Genomic DNA, 20,580 nt, shown 5'->3' on the forward strand with positions numbered 1-20,580 from the left:
CCCTGAGCACATAGTTATTAGGTTTCATGGCTGACTAAAAGAACTGGATTTCCTTCTAGTTCAGGTGGGGTTCTGTTGATCAAGATCCATTCCACCTCACCCAATCAGTCCTCTCAGAGAGGCAAACTCAATCAGTCATTACCTAACCTCCAAACAGCTCCTGGAGGTGTATCCAGAAGTTACTACACCCTGTCAGTTTCCTTATATTTTAAATTGTCATAATTATCTACCTCACTGGATAATTATTGCAATAGAGTAAGTGTTAAAATTACTACAAACCCTTCCTTAGGTGTCATAATAAACAATGCAGCACTTGTCAAGCTCTTCAATGTTTTTCATAGGCTACTGCATATGAACATTTATTTACAACATCTGATTGTGTAGGGTGAGCATTTTTATTGACATCTAACTTGAACTCTTCCCCAGTTGTTCATCACCTTTGCTTTACCTTATGATGTTCCCATCGCTGAGACCTGATCTTTAGTGGAAATAAACTGACTGACTTTCTCCCACTCTGTGAGATAATAAGTAAAATGACACTAAAATTATGGTTCTTTTTGGGAAAGGCGTCCACAATTACCTGTGCTCAGGACTTACTCATTACTCTGTGCTCAAGGATCACTTCTGGCAGTGCTCAGGGGACCAAAAATGGCATGAGGGACTAAATTGGGGTCAACTGTGTGCAAGGCAAGTGCCTTACCTGCGGTAATATTTCTCCAGTTTATATTCAGTTTTTAAATTTTGAATCTCATCTTTCAGAGAGCAAACTTTATATTGACTTAAAAAAAAGTTTCGGGGGGGGGGATGGTGCACACCAGGAAGTGCTGGGTATTACTCCAAGCTCTGTGCTTAGGGGTTGTTGCTGGGGTGTCAGAGTATTATGCAGTAGCAGGATCTGAACCTGGACCACCCACATGCAAAGTATGCTTAGCTCCTCTGGTCTAGACTCTCAGTTCCCATTAATTCTCACTAACAGCACAGTGGGTAAGGCGTTTGCCTTGCACGCAGCTGACCTGGGTTCGATTCCTCCGTCCCTCTCGGAGAGACCGGCAAGCTACCAAGAGTATCCCACCCTCACGTCAGAGCCTGGCAAGCTCCCCATGGCATATTTGATGTGCCAAAAACAGTAACAAGTCTCACAATGGAGACATTACTGGTGCTGCTTGAGCAAATTGGTGGACAACGGGACGACAGTGACAGTGCTACAGTGACCAGCAGACTGAGATGAAAGTTAATGGAAAAATTTAAAAGCCTGAGAGGATAAATGGAGCAAAATCAACTTCAGGGAGGAAATAAGAATCTAAAACCTGGGGTTAAATGACCTGAGGACTCATTGTTGCTATCCAAACTTGTATGGTCTCTTTGACTTTGTTTCCTTATCTGGAAGAATGGTGCATGAGTCAGGATAAGATTAACTCACAAAAGCCAAGAGACCTAAAAATAAATTAGATTAAAGAATATAGAAGTTTATTTCAGATTGACTAGATGACTGTTCTATGAAATCATGTAAGGACTTAGTATCACACTTAAACCTCACTTGTTAAAACATTAAAATGACAAAATCTGTCCTTCACTCTTTGGGGGCATGTGGTTTCTTACCTATGCTGTGCGTCCTGCTTTGTCATGTGGAATGGTGAAGAATTTCTTAAACACAATACTGAAAAAGTGAAATAATTTATTGTATACAATATTGAAAAAGAGAAATTTAATGAACTTGGTAATGTTAAAAACCAAACATTTTTTGTCGTCATACTATAAGAAATCCATTTCCTAGGGAGGAATCATAAGTAAAATGTTTGCAAGGACTCAGCTGAGATCCCGGTCACAATTTAACGCCAACTGTCCGTCATTCACTCCCTGATGGAGATGTGTGATGCAAAAACCATCAGGAAGTGGCCTCCAGCCCTAGAAATTTATTTATTTTCCAGACAGCAATGCAAACCACCCAGCTGAGCCCTTCTTAAGGTGCTGACCCATATATAAAACACTAAAAATCAAAACAAGATTATTTTAATTTCTACATTTTAGAATCGAGTTAAAGAAGCCATGTAAGCTGAAGACATAGACCTGGATCTTGCAAGTATCTAAGTGGTGATTTTTTGAAAGTCCTGTAAATAGAGAATATCACTCCATGAGAGAGAGAGTAAAACACACAGGAGGCATGTTTGTTTAGATCACTGTATCTCTATTGGTGCTCTAAAGGGGATGAATCTATAAAGCAGACTGGAAATAAAAGAGTAAGGTGAAAGGGGATGAGGAAAATTTTGTTTTATGAATTAATTTTACAGTTTTAATTCTCAGAGGAGTACCCGAAACTCTAAATTCCCAGATCAATGTATGCAATAGCTATGTGAGGCAGTTGCTAATAACTTTGAATAATGGAAGTAGATCAGACCTGAAAATGAACTCCAGTATTTTATCTTCCTTCCTTCCTTCCTTCCTTCCTTCCTTCCTTCCTTCCTTCCTTCCTTCCTTCCTTCCTTCCTTCCTTCCTTCCTTCCTTCCTTCCTTCCTTCCTTCTTCCCTCTTTCTCATTTTCCCTCCCTCCCTCCCTCCCTCCCTCCCTCCCTCCCTCCCTCCCTCTCTCCCTCCGTTTACTTTAAAGGAAAAATATTTGACTTATAGGTCCTGGCAACCAGTTATCTGCTTTCTGTGACTATTCCAAAAGATCTAAATTACAGAAACACAAGTTGTACTCCTTGTGTCTGAATTTCTTCCATTAGCATAAATAATTTTCAAGTCTATCCACATGTTGTGCTCATTAATCAGTAATTCCCTTTAATTTCTTATTAATATTTTATTGTGGGCATGTAGTACAGATAAATTTGTGCTTTTGAAATTATGAATAAATGTGTTATAACTATTCATAAACATATTTTTATGTGCTGTAGCACTGTCATTCTGTTGCCCATCAATTTGCTCGAGCAGGCACCAGTAACGTCTCCATTGTGAGACTTGTTGTTACTGTTTTTGCATATCAAATACCCTCAGTAGCTGGCCGGGCTCTCTGAGAGGGATAAAGGAATCGAACCTGGGTCAGCAGCATGCAAAGCAAATGTTTTCATTTCACTAGGACAAATACTTGTGAGAGTGTCCTCTAATATGGTAGATATATGTTTAATCTTATAAGAAGATGCCAAATTCTTTCCTGAAGTGACTTTATCATCTTATATTCCCATTGGTCTCTAAGTTTTACATTGTTTATATGCTTTGAGTGAATTCTTGTATTTGAAACAGTATAGACCAAGATTGATTTGGGAGGGGAGCATGTAGATACCTAATGTTCTAGCACATTTGTTGAAAATACTATTCTTTTTTTCCAGTGAACTGACCTTCCATATTTGTCAAAAAAATCAACTTACCATATATGAGTACATCTATTTTTAGACTCCTTATTCTGTTCTATCCTACAGTCTTTCCTTTATCTAAAATGCCTCCTAACTACTACCGTTTTATTTTTCTGTCACTGTCACTGTCATCCCGTTGCTCATTAATTTGCTCGAGCGGACGCCAGTAATGTCTCCATTTGTCCCTGTTGCGTTCAGGATCAGGGGATTGAGGCCTATTATTGTTACTGTTTTGGGTGTATGGAATACGCCATGGGTAGCTTACCAGGCTCTGCCATTCGAGATTCTGCATTGGTCTCTCCGAGAGCTTTGTTTTATAGTCTTTTTAAAGTTTTATATTTAAACTTTAAAAATTAGGTAGTAAAAGTTCTCCCATAATTTTCTTCATATTTTTACCACAATAAAGTTGAGAAATGATAGAATAACCATTATACTACCTAAAAATCACAAACAAAACCCAGACGAGTAACCTCTCACTATGAAACATCAGATGGATAAAGCATCTTTCTTCCAAATCAAAATGTGATGACTATATATTCATATCAGACTATTAATCTTCTTTATAATTCACAATATCTAAAAATTAATTCTAAAATATAAAACATGACCATTTGTTTTATGGTACAATTCTCATACATGAATTCTAAGTTTTAAGCCACTTGACATATTAACCCTTTCACTAACACATAATCCACAGCAATTTCAAAAAAGCTTCACGATCACGATCACGAAATCCTGTTAATCATCGATTTCTCGAGCGGGCTCAGTAACCTCTTCATTAGTCCTTTCCCTGAGATCTTAGCCCTCGATCTCAACTTGGCCCTCCCAATGATGTCGCACTGGAGGCTCTTTCAGGGTCAGGGGAATGGGATCCAGCTTGTTACTGGATTTAGCATATGAATACACCATGGGAAGCTTGCAAGGCTGTCCCAAGAGGGCAGGAAACTCTCAGAAGCTTGCCAGTTTCTCCCAGAGGGAGAAGTAGGCTGCAAGATATCTTCTGGGAGCTTGTTTTTAAGTCTCTGGATGTTGGCCATTGATGGGATTACACACACCTGGGTTCCTCTGCTGGTACCTTCATGCATGAGACCTGTCCAAACGTGTGGTGTGGAGAGGGGCCTTGAGTATGGCTGTAGCTAGGTTCCAGTGGTCTTCGGCCGCCGGGAGATCTGCTCCGGGTGGGGAGGGAAGCTGGAGCCCATCCCCTCCGAGGGGCCCCGGGGAAGACAGCCAGGTGTGTGGGCAAGAGACTCTCTGGCGAGTCTCAAAACAGCTTAAACAGGAAATACAGGTAAGTGGAAATCATGGAAAAGAATGATTCTAACATTCACTTTTCTGAGGCAGTCTAAGTACTTCAATATTGTTTTGAAACTGAAAAGAGAGATCATCTAATGGTTTGAAGTCAAGCTCAAGAAATTTTGACAAGTTTCAATTTATGCGTTCAATTTTTTAAATAAACAGAGAAATGAGGTGGTGGGTAGCTAAGAGCTGTGCTCCTTATCACAGGATCCTAAGGTCTCATCTGCTCTCCCGAGTTTAACCAGGGCCTCCTAGGAACTATAGTTCAAGTCCATGAAATAGCAACCAAACAAGCTTTGCTTACTCAGTCTGCTTACTGTGATAGCTATGTAGACAGTACTCACTGCACAGAGCTGTTTAAAAGATTAAATGAAAACATGCATGGCAGCTAATACCATGAGTAACATATATATGCATATATAATCCATGAACTGTGCTATTATTGTTAGTCATTTTGCAAGGGGCCACTTAGAATTCAAGCTACTGACTAGAGGTATAGAAACTCAAATCTTGAGACCCGAGGAGGAATTGGGTTAAAGGACACATCCAAAGGAGAACAGATGACAAGGAGGAGAATCAGGTGTGTTCGTGAGGTAAAAAACAACAAGGGTCATATGGAGACGGTCATAAGGAAACACCTTTCCAGGTACCTGCTTAATCTCTGCTTCCCCCTCCCACCAGCCCCCAGGACCCCAGACCATCTCGTTGGAGGAGGCCTCCACAAGAATCTATTTACACTAATGTGCAAAACGGGAGTTAATGAGCATTTAATAAGGAAGAGACTTATAAGCTATGTGCCAAGAAATGGATCACATACCCTTAACACACAGTTTTCCGCCTACTCCACATGGAATCCCAGTGACCAGGAGTTTCTACAAAGAAGGCCTAGGTATGTGGGTTCCAGGACTAAATCTCCAGGCTGCATAGCAGCAGAGGACCTGGGCTGCCCCTTCCTGGGTCCCCGCCAGCCCGGAAGACTGGCTATCACACCCACAATTTGCCTCCGGGCGCCATCTTAGCACACCAACAGCCCTGCCCCAGAGACTCCCAGTTGAATCCCCAAATGGATTAATGCCATACAGAGATGTCTCTGAAACCCAACCATTTACAATTTAGAAATTTACATTTATAATCAAGGTCATGCGAGCTCTCATGATATTCAAAATGAGCAATGGAAAATAAATTGTCTAGTGTCTGCCCCTGGCAGGTAGGCTTGAATGGTGGTGGGAAAATTCGAGCAAAACATTATGCCCAAAATTAGAGAGAGAGTATTGGAGAAATTGTCTGCCATAGAGGCAGTGCGAGGACTGGGATGGTAGGTGTGGGGGGATACTGGGTACTGGGGACATTGGTGGTAGAAAATGTGCACTGGTGGAGGGATGGGTATTCCATCATATATGGTGGAATATCAAACATCCAAAGCTTTGTAACTCTATCTCATGGTGATAAAATAAATTTTTTAAAAAAGTAATGTGGAGTTTATGCCCAATTCAATCAGCTTAATCAATGGCTGAACAAATAGCAGTACTCCTACAATATTAATTAAACACACACACACACACACACACACACACACACACACACAGCTTTCTAAACTCTGCTGATCTGAAGTTCCTCCTGTTACCTTCTCTTCCAGCACCCTCTCCTACTCAGTTTTGGCTTTCTTTTAAACTTCTCCTGAAATTCAGCAATTTATATGTTCTCTGAGAATGAAACTCGAAACTGCTATCTATATTTCTAATCCAAGCCACTTCTCAAAGAAGTCCTTCCAACAACACAACAAAATCACTCTAAGAAGAATTTTTGTGGAGAGTTAGGCACTCTCCTGCAAGGGGTAAGGCACTTGCCTTGCTAGCAGTTGACGTGGCTTCCACCCCCAACACAACCAGCAGTGACCTCTGAACACAGAACCAGGAGTAAACCTTGAGCACTGCCATGTGTGACCCCCAAAAAAACACACACAAAGAACTTCCCCAAATAAAACCTTAAAGGTATTTGGAGGCAAAAGCAGAAGGGAGAGAAGAGGTGGAAAAGGATGGGACGTTGGATGGTTGCACTTAGGTCAGCATTACTGATGGCTATAGGAGTCAGCCATAGTGTATAAAAAATCAAAACAACGTTCACTTTGGTTTAGATATATTGCGTCTTGGGCTGGAGCAATAGCACAGTGGGTAGTGTGTTTGCCTTGCACATGGCTGACCCAGATTCGATTCCTCTGGTCCTCTTGGAGAGCCCAGCAAGCTACCGAGAGTATCCTGCCCGCACGGCAGAGCCTGGCAAGCTACCCATGGTGTATTCAATATACCCAAATAGTAACAAGTCTCACAATGGAGAGCAAATCAATGAACAATGGGACGACAATGCTACTATGCTATATTGCCTCTTAAATTCTTCCCTCATACTTTATGAATTGTCCAGTATTATATTTTATGTTTGAGGGGGGATGCCTCCCACACCACATCCAAGTATACCACCTTGATCATTATAAGAGCAAAAATAACGACGGGAAGGCAAGCAGGGAAATGATATCTGGGGGTACAATAAAATGATAATGGGCTGAGTTCTTAGACATTCTGGAATCACCAAGCTTGTAAGACCCCCTGGAAACTATCTTCACTCAGATGTTCATTTATGTCATCATTTGTTTACGTTTCTATTTTCTTTTCACCCTTGTGATCAGTACTACTTCATGGCCAAAGTGGAAGTTTCTTGGCTGTAGCCCCTACCCCTACTACCACCTTCTTGGCATTTTCTTCTAAAAGCCTAGGAGAGACAAGATTTACTTTCCTAGGAAGAGAGAAGAGTGAAGTCTTTGAAACAGAAAGTAGAGGGAGCGGCGCTAACCTCATGGGGACAGGGCTTCTCCAAGTTTGGAACACGGACCCAGGGAAAGCTTGAGAGCCGTGAGCCCTGTCCTGGAATCATCTCAAAGGGCAATCAGGCCTTAAAAGAGAATAACTGGATGCAATATCGGGGTCTGTGGACACTCTCCCCTGGGGCTCCCAAGCCAGACTAAGACCCCATGTGACGTACAGGAGAAAAGCAGAGGAACTAGTCTCAGATTCTCATCTGCAGAACCAATCCAGGCTGAAATTCCTGCCCCTACCCCACCCCCCACCGAATGGAGACTAGGGTCAGAATGAACATGACTTTAGAAAAATAAAAGGATCAGGGCTGAGATGTTGTCCAGAGGGTGCCTCCTTGCAGACAGTCAAGCCAGGTTCCATCCTCAGCAGCACTGATGGTTCCCTGACCCCTCCACAAATGATCCCTGAAGCACAGAGCCAGGAGTAAGCCCTGAGAATAGTCAGGTGTGACATAAAAATTGCTAGCTTTAAAATGACAATGATAAATTTGTTTCTATTAAATGGAAAGACCAGGTAGACAGGATAGTGTTAAGACACTTGCCATGCATATGACCACAGCATCACAAGGGGTGATCCCTGAGCACAGTGCCAAGAATTAGCCCTGAGCACAGCAGATTTCATGCCACCCCCCAAAAAGCAAAAGAAAAGCAAAAAATGAGGGGGGCAGGACATAGTTGTGAAAGAACAAGAAAAATAAGAGTACATGACAGAATGACAGAATTTAGTAAGCCTGAGTTTGTGGAGGAGGTTTCCTCTCTGCTTCTTCATCATAACCCAGAAAATCCCAGGAAGCTCTGAGATTATAGCTTGTAACACTCCTCCGAGTTACTGACCTATGGGCAGATGCCTCCCTTTGGTCTGCAAGTTTCTACCTTCTTTCGTCTCTGCTAGGTGAGTAGACTAAAGGGAAATAGATTTGATCCTAAAGTCATTCAATAATGTTAATAGTTACACCAATAATACAACACCCCTATGCCACAACCTTGATATTTATCCTTCAATTTAATTCTCCCATCACCCTATGAAACCACTCTGGTTTCCACTTACCAAAAAACTGGCTCTTGGGGTATTTTACTTTCCTGAAGCTGCACATCCAAGGAAACTAAATCAAGATTTCAGTTGGTAGTCTGCAAAGCCTCCATACGAAGGCCCCCTCCCCCAATTCCTGGGTTGATACCCACAATACTGGACTTCAGTTGACAAGGGCCAATGTTTTGCCATCTGTTTTATATTTAACCAACCTTATTGATTTTAGGCTTTCTGCATCGAAAGTGTGCTAATATGAAATTCTCTGTTATTCATCTATTTCAGCGAGAGAAAAGTAGAGTTTTGAATCAATGGTGTCCTTTATTCTGAATGTAAAATTGTTTTTAGCTTGACCAAGAACAGTGGCCAGATCTTAATTTTGCCTTTAATTCTACACCTCCAGAATTTTTTCAAGCAGATCAGGGGTTTAAGCAATTGTGATCCTCTGAGAGCATCTCACAATGGAAGCACTTTGAAAATAAAACCCTATTATCTTATTGTAGGTTTGGCAAATGTTCTCAAAATCAGTAAATAGATGCCTTGTTTGGTTTCCAACAGTGGTGCTTTCTGCCCATGGTCACCTATATGCCTTTAGCCTACACTTGGGGAAGGCAGAAAACTCTGTTAGAACAAACTGGCTTTCATTTTCTCCTTCCAGAAATCTTAATTCCTTGCAACCACATCACTGAGCAATGTTATGTGGTGGTAATTCAGACCACATTTGGTTTTCTGGTCTCTGATAAATGGCAGAATGGAGAATTTAAGTTCTACATGCCCCAAACACAAAATCCTTTTTGAGTCTGGGATCCCCATGATGTTCTTCTCCCAGGTAAGGCAGGTACTGCCAACAGAATGTTAGTATGTCCCCTCTTTTCCAGTCCTATGTTGAAACCTTGCCCCCAATGTGGTAGCATGGGGAGGTGCAGGCTTTGAGGTGATTGGCTCATGAGGGTGGAGCCCCAATGATTATGGTAGGGTCCCAGGAAAGGGAAATTACTCCCCCTTCATCATTTTGAGAACTCAATGAGGAACTCTGCTGCCTGGGAGAAGACTCTCCCCAACACACCACACTAATATCCCCTGATCTTAGACTTCCTGTTGTCAAAGGTGTGAGAAATAAGTTTCTCTTCTCTGTAAGTCATCCTTACAGAGAAGTCAGTGACCTCCTGCTGTCAGAATTTAGGCAGAAATGAAGGGAAACTGTGACTTCCTCTTCTGGGGGCGGGTCCTGTCTGAAACACTGAGGTGATAGAATGTGTTCTCAGGAGGGAAAGAGACAAAGTTATGCTCCTTCAACCAAAGGCTGTGGCCTGGGCAGAAGCTGAAGCAAATCACAGCTTGTGAAAAAGATTATTCACACACACACACACACACACACACACACACACACACACACACACACAATGATCAAGATAATAGGGACTGCCCCTCCTTCAACCCTGCATTCTCATCCCCCAACCACCAGGTCTGAACTTGCTCTTTTCTACAGAAAGAAAAGCCAAGTGGGCAAGGCTCTTTGGTTCTGCTACTGGTGGGGTCAAACAGTCACTTGAGAGATAGCAGGGAATATTATTCTAGAAGCTTTGGCACATGCTACAGGATGGGGAAATGGTGAGGCCATCATGGCAAATTTAATAGGTCAAGTCCCAAAGACCCAACAGAGAGTGATTCTCTTATCTGAGGTCTCCAGAGTAATGAAACAAAGAGAGCATAAAATGGTAGTTATGAGACTGGAGAAAGGCACTGGAGGAGTTTTATTTCATGGATACAGAGGTTTAGCTGGGCAAAATTTGGGCTCTTGAGATGGAGGATGATGACGGTGACCCCACAGTGTGGATGCACCGAATGCTCCAGAGATGCACACTTCACAATGTAAGTTTCATGTTGTACATGAAATATAATAACAAAATTGGAAAAGAGATAAAATTTTGCATTCAAGTTGATATGAAACCCAATCATAAACAACTTTGTAACTGTATCTCATGGTAGCACTGTCCTCCTGTTGTTCATCGATTTTGCTTGAGGGGCACCAGTAATGGCTCTATTGTTACTGGTGTTATGTAACACATTGTTACTGTTTTTGGCATATCGAATACACCACGGGTAGCTTGCCAGGTATACAATAAAAATAAAGTAAAATTTCCTAAATAAAAAATAAAAAATTGATATGATCAATTGCCTGTTGACAAGCCCTTAAAGACAGACCATTTAAATCCACTGGGGTCAATAGTGTCATTTCAGAGGCGAATGACCTGGGTTGAGAAGGTAAAGTGACTTAGCAAAAATGTTTATGACTAGAGCAATGCAAGCAGGACTCAAACATCAGTGCTTCCTGCTTCCCTGGTCCCTGCACTTCCCACAGCACCCGGCCTCCCTGGAGACAGTTCCAGAGAGGCTCTGGCGCTCCCCTGTGCTCCCACAACACCAAAACACCTTCCTTAGAGTAATGCCCGAGGGGTATTGTGTTTGCTTGTTGGCCTGCCTGCTCCCTCAGAGCACGATCCAGGTATTTTTAAAGTAAAATGAAATGTTTAAGAAGAGTTTTAGGTTCACAAAAGAAAATGAAAAGGTGCAAAGGTTTCCCATCATTCTCCCGTCTCCTCCCCCCAACATCCCCTCCCCCACCTTCCCATGATCAAACCCTTCACTACTATGGCACATCTATTGCCCTTGATGGACCTTCACTGACAAATCTTTATCACTCCAAGCCTCAGGTCACATTAGAGCTCCCTCTGAGTATTTGGTGCTGTATACTCTGTGGACTTGGAGAAATGTACAACGACACATACATTAAAACAGAGTAGTTTCATTGCCTGAAAAATCTGCCATGTTTTGCCTCTTTGTCTCTCCCCCTTGCTAACTATTGTTGTGGGGTCAAAACCAGGGTCTCTACTGATATTGTTATGTTTCCATTGTTTTAGTTTTTTTCATTATCATTTGTTGGAATCAAACAGTATGTGACCATTTCAGATAGGCTCCTTTTGCTTATTAATGTGCTTTTAGATGTCATTTTTTCATGACTTGATAGCTCATTAATTTTTATCTCTGAATAATAGTCTCTTGTACAGATGTATCACAATTTATTTATCTATTCATCCATCAAATGTTTTATCTTTCATTTGAACATCAAACCATCTGCCTAGTGCAATATGAAACCACAACAACAACAACAACAAATGTTAAATGAATGAATAAATAAACAAATTGCCAGCAAGCATAGTCTATTCAGCATGGAATACAAGTATCAAGAAGATAGTACTGGGCCAGAGAGATAGAATATAAGGTAGGGATCTTACCTTGAATGCAAACAACTTGGGTTTACGCCTCACCACTTTCTCTGAGACCCATCAGGAGTAATTCCTGAAATTCCTGAGCACAGAGCCAGGAGCAAGCCCTGCCTGGGCAGTACCAAATGTGGCCAAAAACTGAAAAGAAAAAAAATAAGAAGAAAAGGAATGGGAGGAAGGAAGTGGGAGGAGGTTCTGGTAGTTTCATTACTGGGTTCTCCAGTTCTTGATTATGAAGTCTAAAACCAACTGCAAAATGCTTTATTATTTTGTTTCATTTTTTAATCCAAGCTATGAGTTTAAAGAAAAATAAATAAACCCTCACCATCATGAAAAATAATATTGATATTTGTAATTTTTTTAAAGACTCAAAATACCTGTCAAACTGTGCGAGCTAGTTCCCTTAAACATTTTCCCCCTCTGTAAATGAGGTTTCTATTCCAGAAAAGTGAAGTCTGGTGCCCCCTAGTGGTCCTTCATTTTTTAAGATGAACTTCAGTGTGTTTTGTTGCTCTGGAAAATTCCTATGTAATAAAGAGCGTCTATCTGCTCTGAAAGAAGCATTCCTTCCTCGAGGCATATTGCTTTTAGTTCTTGCCATGTCTTTCAACAACTTCAAATCAGAATATTTCATCTGCCAAAGGGACAAGTTGGGCTGGTTGTGATTTTCCCGTTAGTAGCAGGTTCTCTGTGGTTGAATGGAGTTGCCTCACAGAAAAAAAATGAACTTCACTAAGACAAGAAATAAAAACCCTTGAATAATCTGTCAATGTGGACAGGTCAAGTTCATGTGTGCCACAAGGGCCTTCCTGAGCCAACCTACAGGCCCTGCTCTCCAACCCCTCTACTTGCATGGTCTCTCCGTCCCCACCTCAGCCCCCAGAAAATTGGCTACTCTTTTGGCAAAACTACTAAGTACTGAGTGGTATTTCCTGATAAAACATTTTCTGGGTTAAAACCATAGTTTGTTTTTCAAATGGCTGATGACTTGAATTTATCTAAGCTCTTGATCAAGGGCTGTGGTCCTTCCAAGTTTTCCGACTTAAGGAAAGTAACCATTCATCCCCATTCACCCAGTGCTACACAGAAGTGCAATGAACAAGGACCGACTTACAGAAAGACTGTGATCAAGATAGAAAGTCATAAGGAAATTAAAAGATAAGTTCAAACTTGTCATTGCTCTCAGGGGCTCTAACACCCCTTCCCTTTAACTTCTGCTGACCTGTTACTTGGTATAGACAGAGATAATAAAAGCAGCAAAATCTTTCAAGATGCTGGCAGCGTCCCTGGATTTCTAAGTCAGTTTGGGAGCTGGAAGAGCCATAGAGGGATGGGGACACAGGATGGAAGGATTGGAATTGAGAACATTGTGTTCCTGAAGCCCTATTACAAAATGATAAATCATGGTATCTAAATTTAAATATATATATGTGATTTAAAAAAAAGAAACACAAGAAGGCACTCTTTTATTTTTTAGTTTAATTTTTATAAAGTTATTCACAATAACTTGTCACATTTAATATTCCGACACCAATCCCACCACCATTACACTACCCACCACCATATTTTCAAATGTTCCCACCCCGACCCCGAAACCCTGCCTCCAAAGCAGGACCTAAATAATCTGTTTTGTATTGCTTGTTATGAATATTCCGCTAAAAATGATTCAAAAAGTTTCTTTAGAGTACAGTATGAGAAGATTGTTGTATTTCACACTGGAGCCATTAAGCCCTTGTATAAAAGAGTACTAACAAGTTGTTACAGTTGAGCCTTGTGAAGGGACCCTTTCTACAGCTTCCCTGTGTACTTAGAAAAGCTTGAGTCTAATCAAATCTGTCATGTAATTAAAGTGAAAGGAAGCACCCCCTTACTTCTCCACTATGACTACATAAGCAGAAAATGGTGTAGCTACTGATAAAGAACTTGGGCTCGGAGGTCAGACTTGTCTTATGTACAGGTCTGGTGGGTAACGGAGCCAGAACCCCATCATTCCCCCAGTGCCCGGTCCACATTCCACCTTTCAGTACACACTTTCAGCGCCCCCTCTTGGCAGGAAACTTCGGCCCTGAATGGCCATTTCTGCTTTCTGCACACCCCTGAATGCATTACTTCAATAAACTATTTTTGTAGTACAAGCAACCCTCACTAATCAAACAACTCTCACTGCACACCCCCAGTGAAAATAAACTAAACAAAAGCAAACCCATTATAAAGGAAACACACAAGAACCACTCCCCTAGGACCAGTGAAGGATCAGGAATGTCTTGGAGAAATCTAGAAGAACTTAACTTTGAATATTTGCTTTGTCTTTTCCGTGGTATGACGCTAGGCAGCGAGTTCCTGTCTGCTTTAACTTTTTCATAGTGTAAAGAGATTTAAGAAACCACAAAGATAGCTCGACAGGCTCAGGTACAAGCTTTGCATTTAGGAGGTCTGAGTTCAACCCCCAATACCACGTGACACCCTAACCATTGCAGGGAGTGACCCCTAAATACAACTGAAACCAGCATCAGCACTGTGGCATGTAGCCCCCAAACAAAACAAAATTAAAAGGTTTTAAAATAGTTTTTAATATTGTGTGCATTGAGAAAATTTAATGAGTTCCTTCAAGTATGATTTCAATTGTTATTACTATTACTTGAAAAATTATTTCAGCTATCCGACTTTGCTGTCTACTTTGGTATAGGCACTGTACAGTATTCTCTTTTTCTTTATGTTAAATTCAGTCTTGGATGAATGATTTCCTTAGAATAAAATGTTTCCACCTGCTATGCTATCTGTAGCAGCAGCAGGTCATCTTTTTTATTCTTCCTTTTTTGGTATCAAAGAACTTAAAAGAGTTTAGTTATTATTGTTGTAGTTTGGGGGGGGCCAAACCCGGCCATATTCTGGTGTTACTCCTACTTCTACCAACAACCTGAGGGGTTGGAGTGGGGGTAACAGTCCACAGTCTCTTGCCTGCAGTGGTATTTCTCCTTTATTTATCACACATGTTTTGGTCGAGTGGAGAGAAATTCACCTTGCCCTTGTATCGGGGTTTCTTAAACTTCCACCTCTTGCAACTCCTTTTCACGGAGGAAATGTTTATGATACTCCCAGGTAGATAAAATATGTATAGAAATCAAATGTGTACTTATAACAAATCAAATTTAAACAATTTTTGTCACCTCCACATACAATTCTGTGACTGAATGTGATGTCATGACTCAACTTCAGGAAGCAAGACTTTAGTCAATTGTTGAGTTAGACAATGCTTGTTTTTATCCCAGAAGGTGAAAGAAACACCTTATTTCCAGCACAAGAGAGTTAGTCCTTTTCAAGAAGAAGTCAACAGACAAATCTGTGAGATTTTGGAACTAAGGGTCTTAAGACTCCCTACCATTTTGACACTAAGTGAAAGCCAAGCTCATCTAGAAGCTTCCTGGAAAAAGAGAAATTTATAAATAACTTTGGTAGTTGCCAAATTTGAGTGTTACCCATGACAACCTTGAATTTAGTACAACAGCAGAATCTCAAAGCAGGCCCTTGTCAATAGCTAAGCATGTGGCTTCTACAAGAATTAGAAAGGACTCAGGCAGGGAGCCATTAAAAAATAAAATTTATCTGAGCAAATCTGAAGTTCTTGTTGGCTATAGTTTTGATTTGTGAGTTGAACCATATTCCATCTAGCGATTAGCAGTACTGAGGCTAATTTTGAGTAGTTTACCCAAATGGAAAGTTCTTATAATCAAAGAATGAGACAAGGAAGTTCCTTAGGGGGGTAAATTGTTTGATGCAAGATTGCCCCCTTTCCTTGAGGAAAGATATCTGCCAGGCAGATACCCTGCTACATTGACTGGGATTGGTTACGGTTACCAGGAGGGGTAGGAACTGCAATTAAATTAGATATTATATTAGATATTCCTTGGCTCAAGGGATTCTATGTGGGTCTGGTTTCTCTCTTTTCGATAGAACTTAGAACTTGGGCTGATGTTTCCTGACTGCACTTTATAAGATGTTTCTGATAAAGTAGAGCCACAACCTGGTATAACTTTTTCTCTTAAAGAAATTCAAACTTCATGCAGTGACTCATTAAATAAGCAAATGTCATAAAAATGACTAGGGTAAATTTGGGGCAGACTGAAAAGTTGGCAACAAATTTCAGAATAGTTACTTAAGTCTAGTAAGGCAAGCCAGCTTTTTTTTTTTGCCAGCAGGATGTCCAGCCATTTTTTGTTAGCCTTTGATGTGAGGAGCTGGAAGTCTCACAGGGACAGAAAGGGTTGTGTTTTCATGAGCAGGGTGAAGAGGGCTATGGCGGGGGTTGGGGACAGTGAAGGTTCCCTCTAGAGAGGAGTGTGTGTTTGGTGTCTAAGGAGAGAATCCAGTCACTTTCCACTCTTTGCACTGCATGTGTTAGAACAACAAGGAATGGCTAGCCCAGCGCTCATCCTGACAGCAGCATGTTAGCGGTCTCTCCCCCGCAACTTTGATGGTTGTGGTTCAATTGGCAGCTTTTCTTGGAATCACTTGTCTTTCCTTTATTCCTTACTGTTTTAAGAGCAACCATTTAACTTGATACCACATAGCCCCCAAACACAACTTAGCGCCCTTCCTTGGATCACAGACAGCCAAGACATACAAAACTGTTTCCCGAAACATTTGGGTTTGCAGACTGATGAGAAATTTTCTTACTTTTCTATGGTTATTGTGCATGCTCAAGAATACGGTAGACAAATAGGCTTTTTGGCATAAAGTTCACCAGCCTGAGTTCTTGTCTTAGCTCTACAGTGTCAGTCTCTCCTGTATGCAGACTATCACATGCAGGAATTTTGTGTATGGAATATTGGGAAAACACAGGTCAGATAATGCATATGGGGACCTGTATGTAGGACACTGCATGTGGAATGTTGTATGTGGGCTAATATAAGTTTATAATGCATGTGAGATAATTCATGTGAGATGATGCCCCCATAAGAGATACTGCCTGTGGGGTACTGCAAATGAACAAATACAGGTACAGTACTGCATATGGGTTACCACATATGGGATAAATATTATCCGTGGATAATATATGTATTAAAATGTATGATACTGGGGCTGGAGCGATAGCACAGCGGGTAGGGCGTTTGCCTTGCACGCGGCCGACCCAGGTTCAAATCCCAGCATCCCATATGGTCCCCTGAGCCTGCCAGGAGTAACTCCTGAGTGCAGAGCCAGGAGTAACCCCTGTGCATCGCCAGGTGTGACCCAAACAGCAAAAAAAAAAAAAAAAAAAAAAAAAAAAAAAAAATGTATGATACTATATGTACGTAAGAGATCAGGTGAACATTTCTTATAATTCTGTAATGGGGAGCATTTCAAAGAAGAATAAATTATAAATTTTGTAATAACTGTAGATAAATTAGTGAACATAGGACTGAAATATGTGCTGCACATAGGGATTGAAAAAACAATTATTCTGAGTTACAATTAACATATAAGAGGCTACACATATTTAAAAGGTATATAGTTTAATATGTTTTGACATAGTTACCAATCCCAAAATATCTGTACTATAGCACTGTAGCACTGTGGTCCTGTTGTTCATTGATTTGCTCGAGCGGGCACCAGTAACGTCTCCATTGTGAAACTTGTTACTGTTTTTTGGCATATCGAATACACCGTGGGGAGCTTGCCAGGCTCTGCTGCGTGAACAGGATACTCTCAATAGCTTGCTGGGCTCTCCGAGAGGGACAGAGGAATCAAACCCGAGTCAGCCGCGTGCAAGGCAAATGCCCTACAAGCTGTGCTACCACTTCAGTCCATCCCAAAAATATCACCACTATCAAAATAATCAACATAACCACAAATTAAAATATTTCCTCCTGCTCCTTCATAACTCATAACCCCTATTTCTTCCCATCCTTCCTGCCAGACAATCACTAATTTGCCCCTAGAAGTAGTTTGCATTTTATACAACTTTATATAAATGACATCATATAGAATTTTCTCTTATTTTTAAAATATGGTTTCTTTCTCTTGGTCTACCTTGAGACTAAGAACCATCCATGTTGAAGCATATATCAAAAGCTTTTTCCCTCCCTCCCTCCCTCCCTCCCTCCCTCCCTCCCTCCCTCCCTCCCTCCCTCCCTCCCTCCCTCCTTCCTTCCTTCCTTCCTTCCTTCCTTCCTTCCTTCCTTCCTTCCTTCCTTCCTTCCTTCCTTCCTTCCTTCCTTCCTTCCTCTCTCCCACGGAAGTAGCAGAGGTTGTGCCTCAGAGGTGATAACTGTAGCCTTCAGTCATTCTCAGACACTTGGACTCTAAGGTAGGGTTCGAAGTTCGTGTAAACACTGTGGTCATACTCTCAAAATAGATCCTTTTTATATCCAAATGACATCATTTTTTCAAGAAGGCCTTTCCAGGATGGGGTTCACCAGATCCATAATGAGCAGTGCCTGGAGCTACCAGCGATATAACCAACTGGTGCTTGGGGGGCAGGGATGGCGTGCAGTGTCAGGAATTGAACCCAGAGCCTCAGACAAGGCATGTGCAGAAGATATTGGATACTTCGTTAATTACATCTTTTAATGTTTCAGTATTTGTCCAGTGTAAGTATGTATGTGGAATCTTATAGAATAAATATATTTCTTTTGAATTTCACCAGATCATAAGGCCATGCTGCTTCTTGAGTAAAATATAAGTATGAAGGTTGGCTAAAAAGCAGTTGGGAGATCTGGAGCAGCCACCCACGACACGGCCCCTCTGCTCCATGAAGAACATAGTTAAAGGCTATGTTCCGGGAGGTCTACTAACCCATTTTGGCACCCAGAGACTTGTTATAGAAATGCATCTAGACTGTGAACTGAGCTACAACCCCAAGCCGCCCAGGGAGGGGGAAGGAGTTTCTCTCCCAACGCTTTCTTTCTACGGGGGAGATAGCAACGGCAGCAGCAGCGCCCACATGGCTTCCGCCATCTTCTAGAACTCACAACCCAGAGGTACAAGTTTGCAATGATGTGTCTCACAAGAGATCATGGGAGGGGGGGTGTTACCAGCACATTCTCTGCCCAGATGAGATCCGGAGCAGCCGTGCACAACACGGCCCCTCTGCTCCTTAAAGACTATGATCCGGGAGGTCCACTAACCCATTTTGGCATTTAGAGACTTCTTATAGAAATGCATCTAGACTGTGAACTGAGCTAAAATAACAGAAATCCAAAACCGCGCAGCTGTGAGCTCATATAATCTTCATTCTCAGCAATGGAAAAAAAATTATCAAATGATGCTTTTTCAGCAGGTTTGATTGTTGGGGGAAAATTCCAAATAGTAATAGTCAGTACTCTATTGAAATATTGAATGTACTCAAAGTATAAAGAATAAAGTGAAGATCATTAGCAACTCAGGTGGGGGGGTGGGCGTGGGAGGGGGGTATATTGGGGTTCTTGGTGGGGGAACAGGTGCACTGGTGAAGGGATGGGGGTTTGATCATTATATGACTGAGACTTAAACCTGAAAGCTTTGTAACTTTTGTCACGGTGATTCAATAAAATAAAAACTAAAAAAAAATAAAAAGCAGTTGAAACTCCTCAGAATCTTTTATTCAAGGTTTAAGTAAGTCACATGTGTCTATTCTTTTTTTCAACAGGACACACACCCAGACAAACAGGGAGCCTAGAAAAGGAGGAATGATGGCAGAGTGAAGAAGAGAGGATGCTCATCTAACCTAGTTGGCTTGGGGAATGTCCCAGTGTGAGCACAGAGCATCTGGGTCTGTGTGTGTCTGTTCCACTTTATTCAGCATTAAAGCAAGAATCCTAGCCATGAAGCCTGAGAAACTGGATGGAGGGAGGGACATGTATGTCCATCTCAACTTGGTTTAGAAACTAGTTTTCAAATGAGAAGTGCCGCTTTACAAATCATCAGTGTGCTTTGTGTACAAGCATCATACAAAAACCAGGAGTTCTTAAAGTAGAAGTATCACAGAGCTACTCACTCAGGTGACTTAATGGTGAGATATGGAACAAGTCTGGCACAAATTTGGGACTCTCCCAGCCCCCTCTGTCTATTCTCTTGCATTGGCTTCTCTTACTCCTTTGGGGATGTGATTGTGGGTCAAGTCTAGTCACCCCTCCCTCCAAACATGTTTAAATCCTAACCCAGCCATCAGTGACTATAACCTTATTTACTGAATGGATGCCGTCAAGTTAAGATGAGGTCATCCTGGTGTTGAGTGCAGGGGGCTGTGGCCTTAACCCAATGGCTGGTATCCTTAGGGAGAGAGGGACATTTAGACACAGAAACACACACTGGAGGAAAGCCGAGTGGTGACAGAGATGGAGGGTGAGTGAGGTGGCTATAAGCCAAAGATTGCTGGCAGCACTAGGGAAGAAGCATATAGCAACTCTGAGTTCAGTGCTCAACCCTGCCCAACAGCTGGATTTCTAGCCCCAGAAGTAGGAGAAAATAAATACGTGTAGTTTGGAGGCACCCAATACACAGTTCTCTACTATGCTGCTCCCACCTCCATGTGTGACCCTGTGAATTATCCATGTCTTGGTCCTTTCCGAAAGTTTGTCAGTTAACTACAGTGTCCCAGGGCCTCTGTGGACAGTCTCACTGGTGTGGGAGAAGAAAAGTGGAATGAAGACCCGAAATATCTGTGTGTACTTTCTGATTCACTGAGCAGCTGCTACCCTTTCTAGTAAACACTCGCCAGGTGGGTTTCAGTGCTGCTGCACTGACTTTCTCCAGGCTTCCAGGATGAGCTAGCCACACTCCAGGGATCAGACATTG

This window comes from Sorex araneus, chromosome 1, assembly GCF_027595985.1.
Source record: "Sorex araneus isolate mSorAra2 chromosome 1, mSorAra2.pri, whole genome shotgun sequence".
Lineage (NCBI taxonomy): Eukaryota > Metazoa > Chordata > Mammalia > Eulipotyphla > Soricidae > Sorex > Sorex araneus.